The following is a 10,297-nucleotide window of genomic DNA, read 5'->3' on the forward strand; positions in this document are numbered from 1 at the left end:
GAGTCCCGAGCCCCGAGGCGGGAAGTCAGGGTCTATGTTAAATTCATTTTATCAGGTGTCACGACTCCCCGTACCTTTGCGATGGATCTGAAGCTCTGTCCATCTCTCACGCACTCTCAACACCGGGGGCTAGTAAACAGGGTATAAAACCGCTGGTCAGTGGATGTCATACACGCATTTCATCACGGCCTGCCGCTGAAGACGTGACATCAGTCCTGCCTGAGAGTCTGCAAAGAAGCAAATTTTTTTTTCTGGGGAGGGTAAGTAATCTCTCTATCTTTATTATCGGGTGATTCTTTTTACTAGACCTAACATAGTTTCCCGAACCTGTTTTTCAGAACACAGATATTTTTGAAAGCATCAAAAATGGATTCTTGTATGTAACATTTTAGGACCTACATGATTTTATACATGTTTCATTGTTACGGTATAAGGATAACACAGAGCCTTTCTTCCAGACACTGAGAAAGCAGCCTTTTTTTGTCGTGCATATGATGAGGACAGCCAGGGCATCTTATGTAAGGCAGTTATTTGATTCAAATGAAGCTATAAATTTTACAGAAAAAAAAGAAAGAAATTCGGGAAGTTTCTTGTATTTTTTTTGTAGGCACCCCTGAAGTAGTCACATCCACCCCATCTGTATCAGTTCAGAATGGTTAGTTACTTTCCTTTAAAAAAAACTGCATGTGTGAATATATTTATGTGTGTGTTTGTTTTCACCCAAGTATTATAATAAATAGTTTTCTGTTTATAGTATATCCTTCTCAGACCATAATCTGACAGGGGAGTGGACACAGGGGAGTGGAAGGTAGAAGAACACTCTTCGTCTTTCCCTTTGACTTTGTATCCCAGAATGTATGTGAGAGATTCTATTGACTTGTATTATACTTTAGCAGGTGACGATGCAATACTAGACAGCGTTTTGGATTACGAGAAAGAGAGTGGACTTCTATCTCAATCTGAAAATTATCACAACAGACAGGCCCGAGACACCTCTGACTAACGGTAAGAGGAAAAGAAAAAAAAAGTATAAATTTTAAATAAATAAGTAAAATAAATCTAAACCCGTCTCTCTCCATTTTGTGTGAGTGCAGACCAGAACCCGCTCACAAGGTGAACAAGGCTACTTGTACCAGCGAAGATGGTGTCTACCCACTACTCGTCATACCCGACACGCCAGAAAAGCAAGGCAGACAACTGGCTAACAGTAAGAACATTTTTTTTTCTTTTTTTTAGAAACTAAATGATTATAAGTAAACTATGTCACTCATTGTGATATTTTAACATGCTTCTAATAGCTAAAGAAACTGACACTGACGGAGGACCATCTGGATCCAAAATGAACATACCAGAAGCGCCAGAGAAAGCAGTGACTGACCGTAAGAATAAAATACAAATTTTATACAAACTTAAAATAAATAATAGCTAATCAGCTAAATAAAATAAATATTTCTTTATCTATTCTGTAGACTCCAGGCCATACCCCAAACTGAAGCATTCCAGTAGAAGAAGTGGCATGAGGAATACAAGGAGATCAGCTTCAGGATGTTGGGGCCTATCGAGAGGGAAGGTTGTGAAGACTTTTTGGAAAATACTGACTTCTGTTTGTGAATTGACCTCAGCTTTGACTAGGTAGAGTCGTGTGTGTTGTAATGATGAATGATCAAGGGGAAAATTCGGTCTCCCAGTCAGCTCTGCTATCTTTACAGTCTATGGTTGAAGTCTTAAGAGATATCCCTCACCCGCAAACTTTACCTCCACTGGTTGAAATACAACAATAATTAGAGCTTTCAAACGAGTCTCAGGCTCACCACGAACCTTCTGATTTACAGAATTTGGAAAGTATTGATGTAGCCCTTCAGCGTTTAAGAGAATCTTCGTCCAGTCCTCCATCCCCCAAGCTTTTACCTCCACCGATTGAATTACAGCCTTTAGAGGTTTCAAACGAGTCTCAGTCTCACCACGAACCTTCTGATTTTCAGAATTTGGAAAGTATTGATGTAGCCCTTCAACATTTAAGAGAAGCTTTGTCCAGTCCTCCACTCCCGGAGCTCTTACCTCCTCCCTCTCAACCCCGCGTCGTTTGTCCGTGTAATGTACCATTACCTCGGCCGTCCCAGGTTCCCTCTGTTCGTCCAACCGAAGATTCTGTGCCTGGCCCGTCTAACCTTTTACCCGTAAACGATCTGTCACCCGGTCTGTCCTCGTACTTCGGGTACGGGTCAAAATCCTGAAGCCCCCAGGAGGGTCTCCAAAGACAGGTTTAATAACATTGAAATAAGACGGATGCTGAATTTGAACTTTCCCAATCCTGTGAGTAATTACGCAGAGTTTTATCTTAATGTGATGGAGACTCTCCAAGCAGCGGTTGAACGGGCTGTATCCTATGCCAGACAGGGGAATGTGCTGCAACTAGAATTAAGGGGGGAAAGATCAAACAGCGCCTCTGTCACAGTCACACACAAAGGCGGTCTACCTCTAAACCATGTTCAAGAGGCTCTCGACTGTCTAGTGCAATAAAACATGACCATTATGCCGGAAGATGAGATGGAGCTACTTGTGCAGGTGGTACGTAGTCCTACAGGGGGTGTTAAAAGAAAACTGCAAACCATCTTTGATGATGATATCTGCAGGAAAAAAGCCCATTGCCTAAACATAGTCATCAATCCTGGCAACCAGCTCTGCTTTGCCATTAACCTCGCTCAGCTTTTAAACCGTGAATTAACCACACGGCAGGCCACTGAGCACGCTAAAGTGCTACAGAATCATGCAGGGTTAGCGGGCGACACGCCTGTGACATTTAATGATATTATCAAATTTGAACAGGCTTTAGATTGCAAAATTGACGTCTTCTTCAGAGTGGACGGTGAGTGGGCCCTGTCTAAATTCCAAACATCTGAAGGATTGGATCCTAAAACCCTCTATCTCTTCCTCCATCAGAACCATTACTATGGTATCACCAACCTGAAAACATTTCTAGGTGCACGGTACGTCTGCGGTTACTGCCACACAGGTTTTACTAACTTATGGCAGCATCAGTGCCCGGGCCGTTGTTCTGCGTGCTTCACATCAGACTGCACAAAGACCGAGACCGAACTGATTAAATGCCCCGATTGTAATATGATGTGTCGATCCAACACGTGTTATTTAAAACATAAAATACCTCGTCACTGCCCCACCGTCGGTACAGCCACCAGCAACTGTGATACAATTAAAAAGTGCAATACCTGCAGAGTGGTGTATTACTCGGCCAACAGAGGCAGCACCCAGCACAAATGTCGGGCTAAGACATGTCTGGTCTGTTCCGTAAAGGACCCGGGCGAGGATCATCTGTGTTACATGACTCCTTTGAAGGTTGAGACTGATTATTCGGGCCGCATAGTGTTTTATGATTTTGAAACATTTGTAGATGAAACAGGCAGACACATCCCATTTTACATCAGTACACAGTCGATGCTTGGAAAGAAATGGGGTTCCTGGGGCATTAGTTGCACAGCTAGCTTCTTTAAACACTTCAGAAAACAGAAATACAGAGGCTGCATCTTCATAGCACACAGAGCTAAGGGTTTTGACAGTTACCTGCTTCTCAATCATATAATTCAGCAAGGTAGGGCACCCCTACCTAGGTGTTCCGTCAAACATACATCGACTCGATTTCCTTCTTAACCATGCGCCTAGCAGATATGCCCGCAGCCATGGGCCTCGATGCTGTCCACGCGACCAGGAACTAAGCAAAGGTTTCTTCCCCCATCTTTTCAGTTCAGAGGCTCAAATTATGTAGGCCCTTACCCTCCCCCAGACACTTACCGCGTAGACAGGATGCCTTCAGACACGCTGAAAAAGTTCAATGCCTGGTACGCCACCAAAGCTGGCTGTACATTTGATTTCAGAAGAGAAGCAGTGCTTTATTGCAATCTCGATACTGAAATCCTGGCAGCATCATGCTTAAAGTTTCGCGAAGAATTCATCCGAGAGACACGCATTGACCCCTTTACATGCATTACAATCTCTTCCGCCTGCATGAAAGTCTTTAAAACAAATTTCCTCCCTCCAAACACTCTGGCTCTACCGCCCGCCGATAACTACAACAGGCAATTCAAAACCTACTCCGACTCTGGGATCCAGTGGTTAGTGGGTCTCACAGAATGAAAACGTCGCTATTCGACACGCTGTGAACGGAGGAGAGAAAAAACTGGGGAAATACTTTGTGGACGGCTATGCAGAGATTGACGGTGTTAAAAAAGCATGGGAGTTTCGTGGGTGTTTTACTTTCACAGCTGTCCAAAGTGTTACTCGCCTACCGAAGTGAATCGTCTGTTGCAGACTTCCTTTGAGCAGCTCCACTCAGCCTGGCAAGCCAAGCTGCTGACCCTGCGATCGGAGCTACACGTCTCGGTACAGTTCATATGGGAGCATGACTGGATCCGAATGACAAAATCTCATGACGGAGTGAAACAGTTCCTCCTTCAGTATAGTGCACCGCAGCCCTTAAAACCTCGCGATGCACTGTTTGGAGGTAGAACTTGTCCCATCCGTCTGAGGTACACGACAAGTGACACCGAGCAGGTTCGTTACGTCGATGTTACATCCTTGTATCCGTACGTTAACGCACACTTTCACTACCCCCTCGGCCATCCCGAAATTATCCGTCAGTGTTTAAAAGATCTGCGTGAGTACTTCGGCCTGATTAAAGCTGTCGTGTATCCCCCTTGGAAGCTATTTCTACCTGTTCTACAGCATAAAACTGAGCAAGGCAAACTGGTGTTTACTCTCTGCCGCGTGTGTGCTGAGATCAACCATCAAGCTGGTTCGTGCACGCATAGTGATGGAGAAAGCGCTCTATCCGGTACCTGGACGACGCCTGAATTCACGAAAGCCCTAGACAGTGGATACCGTGTAGCCCAGATAACAGAAGTCTGGCATTTCAAGCAAAAGAGCGACTCTATTTTTAGGGGCTACATCAACACCTTTCTGAAGGGTAAACAGGAAGCTTCTGATTTCCCCCCTGAAGCATCGGATGAGGCTAGCAGAGATAATTACATCAGAGACTACGCAGCCAACCAAGGTATTGAATTAGACCACAGTAAAATCACACCAAATCCTGCAAAAAGACAGATTACCAAACTTTGTCTCAACAGCTTTTGGGGAAAGTTTGCCCAGAGAACCAACTTAGGTCAGACCACCCTCATCAGAAAACCTGAAGAGTTTTCAAGTTTCTGTTTTCAGAGCAGTACGATGTAAAGTACTTTGGCTTTCTGAATGATGAGGTGGCTATGGTGCAGTGGCAGTACTGGGACAGGTACATCCTTCCTCCCGGGAAAAGTAATAACATCTTCATCGCAGCGTTTACCACATCCTACGCTCGACTGACTCTTTACAGATATATGGAGATGGTACATGATCACGAAAGGATTCTGTACTATGACACCCACAGCTTGATTTATGTCGTCAGAGAGGGGGAGACGCCTCTTCCCACAGGTAACTACCTGGGGCAGCAGCTGACAGACGAGCTGGGTGGGCACTACATTCAAGAGTTTGCAGCACCAGGTCCTAAAAGTTAGGCATATCAGACCAGAGCGGTTAAAGTGTCACTGCGCGTGAAGGGTATCACACTGAACCGTCAGAGTATTAAACAGTTGGTAGAGGGTTACATTGAGAATCCTCTTAGCGACGCCGTCATTACAGTGCCTCAGCAGAACATCGTGCGAGATAAAAAAGGCTTCGCCCTGAAAATTCTTCATTTCAAAAGAGGCTCAGGGTGGTGTATGACAAAAGGTGTCTTTTAGCTGGCGGGCGAACCGACCCCTCTTGTTATTAATCAGAAAATGTCATACTCTCTAGGAGAAGAGATTGAGTTTGACCCCAGATTGCAGCTTCCTTTTTTGTGTTTGGTGGTGGGTCCGAGTGGATGTGGGAAAACTGTTTTTGTAAACAAAGTTCTGGAAAACTGTGAACATGTCATGAATGATGTACCTGATAATATTGTATGGATTTATACTTCTTTTCAACCTTTGTATACTGAACTGCAAAATAAAAATAAAAAGATAAGATTTATTAAAGGATTACCGGATTCTTTTGAAGATGAGTCTCTTTTTCCAGCCGACCAAACACACTTGGTTATTTTGGATGATGTCATCTTTCAAGCGTCTGATCACCCAGAGGTGGTAAGAATTTTTACCCAATACCGGCATCACCAAAATATGAGCATTATAATGCTCACTCAGAATGTTTTTCATCAAGGGAAATTCAGTCGAACCATCAGTCTAAACACCAATTATCTGGTGTTGTTCAAAAATCACAGAGACAGACTGCAGATGAATATACTAGCTCAACAGATGTTTCCCTCTAGAAAAAAATATTTTTTAGAAAGTCTCAAAGATGCCACTAGTCAACCGCACTCCTATTTATTACTGGATTTAACTCACCGTTGTCCAGACAGGTTCAGACTGAGAATGGGGCTACGTCCCTAGCAGTGGCCTGTTGTGTACATTCAGAAAGAATCATGACCAGCGCTCATCTGAAAAGGAACGCACCCTTGCTTAAAGTTCTGGCCAAGGTCACACCAAAGAGACGGAAGGATATATTAAGGGGGTGCTCCCCAGATCTTCTCCAGACGTTATGTGAGATTGCGCTGAATCTTTTGAAGGGGAATATACCCCTTTCACTGCAACAATATCAGAAGTTAAAAAGATATAAGAAAAATATCAGACTCATTGCCGATAAGAAAGCCAGCGTGATGAGTAAACGTAGGGTGAAACAGGAGGCTTCCTTTTCCCTCAGCTTACAGCAGCCATTCCTATTATCGGGGAATTAATAGGAGGACTCGCTAGACGATAATCCCCCTCCTACTCCCATGGCTCTGAAGACGACGCAGAAAATGTTGTTGGTGTCTCCGCATCAGTTAAACCGCCTGAGTCAACCCACAGTTGCTACAGGTAGCACCATCAGGCAAACAGCCCAGCGATATTTGGATGTAAAGATGCGTGATATATTAGAGGAGAGAGGTTTAAATCCTTATGAAAAAATTAAAAGTATAACACTTTGCTCCAACGCTATCTCAGCCTCAGCAGACAAGGGGAGAATCAACTTCAACCAATAACTCTGAGTCTACCGCAAGAAGAGGTACATCAGGCAGAGAATGCAGAGGTGAAAGGTCAGAAAGTGGGGGAGGAGGAAGATGTTTTAAAAAAGTCTTCCGACACACAGTCGAAAAAACGCAGAGTATGTGATGAAAAAACTATCTAAGAGCCCCGGTAGCTGGACGCCGAGAGGTGAATTTATCTACAGGGGTAAAGCCGTGAGAGGCTCTCATATGCTTGATCTGGTAAAACATCTGATCTGTTCCTATAAGAAAGTGAATGATCAGCCACCGGAAGGATGGATAGAATTTCTAAGTACTCTGTCAGAAATCAATATTCCAGAGAGCTCTGTGACTAACCCCCAGGCCCGTGAGCAGTTAAAGAGACTCAAAAACTCTGGCCCCCTGCAGACGCACGCTGCTGCTGCTGCTGCTGTTGCAGAGTCCCCTCTGTTCATCGAATGGGGGGGAGAAAAAAGAAAAAACGTCTGACTATGGAGTGGACGGATTTCTCTCCTTAAGATCACCAAAAAAAATAAATAAATGATTGCGACGATTGTACGACAATAAAGACTCTGTAAATCAGTCATTGAATAATAAAGCTTTATTGAATCCGTTCAACGACTTTTTCCTTTCACAAACAGTAACAGTCTTTAAACATTTGCAGAGAACAGGCTAGCTGGTTAGAATTCCCGCCGCAGAGGTGTGCTAGACATTTCTGATATTTTTTAACAAATTCAGATACCATGGCATCATTACGGACAGGATCGTCTTTATAGTGAGATAGCACGTTGGCGTACGATAGGCCGCTTTCTCTCAGACACAAATAATATGCACAGTGCTGACCACAGACATCCGATTATTCATGCTGGAGCTGACAATTGTGATGCAGGATCTGTTTTATTCCACGTTGACGTTCCAGGAAACGCAGGATGCTTGTAGGATAATATTCAAAATCAGGGCTGAGTCCGAAAGAGTCAAAGAATGTGGCCTTTCCATGTTTTTCCACAGTGAGCGCTAGCCAGTGCTCTCCTGGCAGATGACGAGGGTGGGTGTTCACGATATAGTACGCGGGCAGCGAGGGTTGTAGGGAGGGTAATTCATCTGAAGCCCAGACACCACAGAATACGCTACCCAGTAGTCCGCTCAGGAGTGTTTCCAGCTCAGTAGAATTCATTGTTTCAATTCGTTTTGAATTGATCTCCAGAATGGAGTCGTAGCAGGCGTAGACAACCAGGGTCAGAGTGTGAGGTAAGGGGACCTCAAAATCTCATTTCCAGCCTCAAACTACCGCTAGATACTGGGGAAAGAGCCGCCACATCTTTGTCGGGGCTCCTGATTGCATAGTCTGGAGTTTTGAGGAATGGAGTAGGTTTTCACATTAATTCTCGACAAGGGGTTAAGGGCGTTGCCTTTCATCAGAGCTGCTGAATGACCTAATCGCACTGCGGGGGACATGGTTACTTTTTTCATAAACAGAGAAGCTCCCAGTATTTTGAGGTGAGAGTTCGCTTCGGCCTGACTCATCAGACAGAAAGCGTCACTCGCCTGGGTTAGTTTAATCCGCAAGTCGATGCTGTTCAAAAGAAGTCTCTCGCTAAAGAAGATGTCCCCTTGCAGGGGGCCCATCACGTGAAACTCGCTCGAGGCGGCACTAAACTGAGCTCTTTTAACCAGACCCCGATTCGGACCGTCGGTCGCCACCACGGTTGAATCCATAAATCTGGCTGTGTCTTTATAAAACAGACTGGCTGAACACTGACTAGCAAGTGTTTCATGACTGTTGTCTGACTGAATGTCTGTTCAATAAAAGCTCTATCAAAGCTCTGTAGGGGTGTGTAGCACTGGATTGAGAGATTAATCTATCTCCCAGGGTCACATTGACCTGCGAGAAAATGGTGTTGAGGGGATACTTGATTAGGCCCACACGAGTGTCCTGTGCCAAGTTTGTCCCATCCTCGTTAGTAATTTGTAGACGCAGGAATAGCAGAGTGTTGGCTAGATCCAGATATTTCTCTCCATCGCCCGGGATAAAAAATTCTATGGGACCGGTGTCCATGAGAGCCGATAAAGGGGAAATCTCTGTATACTGACTCTGCTCGATAGACATCTGCGTCACCGGAGCAGCAAATAAGTCCAGTTCCGTCATGCTGCATTCTGGTGATTTGTGATGTAATAGAGCCATTTTCAGGAGAAAATATCTTCGGCCTTCCTTCCTCTGGACCTTCTTCTCTGCACTGAATTACTATTAGCGGTTGACTTGCGCTTTTTATGAGCTGCTACGCGACGCCCGGGGGGTCTCTTCCCGGCTCGTCAAGCGAGAAGCATAAGTCCTGATCCTTCTTGGTTCTCTTCCTCTGAACCTCTCACGCGCCGAACAACCCTGCTGACCACGTCAGATGCTATGTTCTTAGCGGCGTTTTGAAGATGAGGTTTTGCGATGGTAAAACCTTTTTTAACCATCGGCGTCACAAACCTAAATAGTTTTGAAAATATGGATCCCAGCCCCCTACCGTACATCATGGGGGCTCCATGAAATCCTGGCAGGCCACTTCCCACTTGATCTTCATAATAACTTACAAATCGATAAAGATCAGGGTGAGGCTCCACCACCATCATTTTCAGCTCACTGTTTTACACGGTTTAAAATGTAACGTCGCAACCACTTTCCCGAACCTGAAATCTACCGGCCGGTTCTGATCGGTTTTGAGCTTGGTGCTGATGTTTTCAATATGTCTTTTTGCTACTGGTAAGTAGCTGAAGGTGTGTGAAAAAACATTTCCAAATTTACCCTCAATTTGAACCGTTCTTAAGAGCGGGGCATAAGTGTCACCCACTGCCTGATGCTGAACCACGTCGCTATAACAGAACATATGATAAAACCTTTTATATCAGCGGGGCGAGGAGAGTGTCCGAGTAAACCGCTCGTAAACCACTCACCGGGTTTTAATCCTAACATATAGGCCATAGGAGGGAAAAAACGTAGTCTATAACGGCCGCTACCTAGCCACTGAAACTTATGTTTACATTCGTGATATCGTAGAGTAACGTTGGTGCTAATTTCCCTCATACAGGCGTTTATCTGTTTCATGATCTGCTCTTTGTCGTCATAGTATCCGCTTTCAAAAGGTTTGTGCAGGGTAAATCTTTTCTCGTCTAAATTGATAACGGGGTCAATCACATCCAGGGCACCATGTTCCCACACGTCAATCCGATGAA

General features: G+C 44.7%; 1 long non-coding RNA gene across 1 annotated transcript; it reads left to right on the forward strand.

Moving 5' to 3' along the window:
• Positions 1 to 891: 891 nt before the first annotated feature.
• LOC125003648 lies at positions 892 to 1,379 on the forward strand. The gene is made up of 3 exons (XR_007112255.1): positions 892 to 1,005; positions 1,095 to 1,207; positions 1,299 to 1,379. It is a non-coding gene; the product is annotated as an uncharacterized LOC125003648 (long non-coding RNA).
• Positions 1,380 to 10,297: the final 8,918 nt, after the last annotated feature.

Source organism: Mugil cephalus, chromosome 2, assembly GCF_022458985.1.
Source record: "Mugil cephalus isolate CIBA_MC_2020 chromosome 2, CIBA_Mcephalus_1.1, whole genome shotgun sequence".
In the NCBI taxonomy this organism is placed as follows: Eukaryota; Metazoa; Chordata; class Actinopteri; order Mugiliformes; family Mugilidae; genus Mugil; species Mugil cephalus.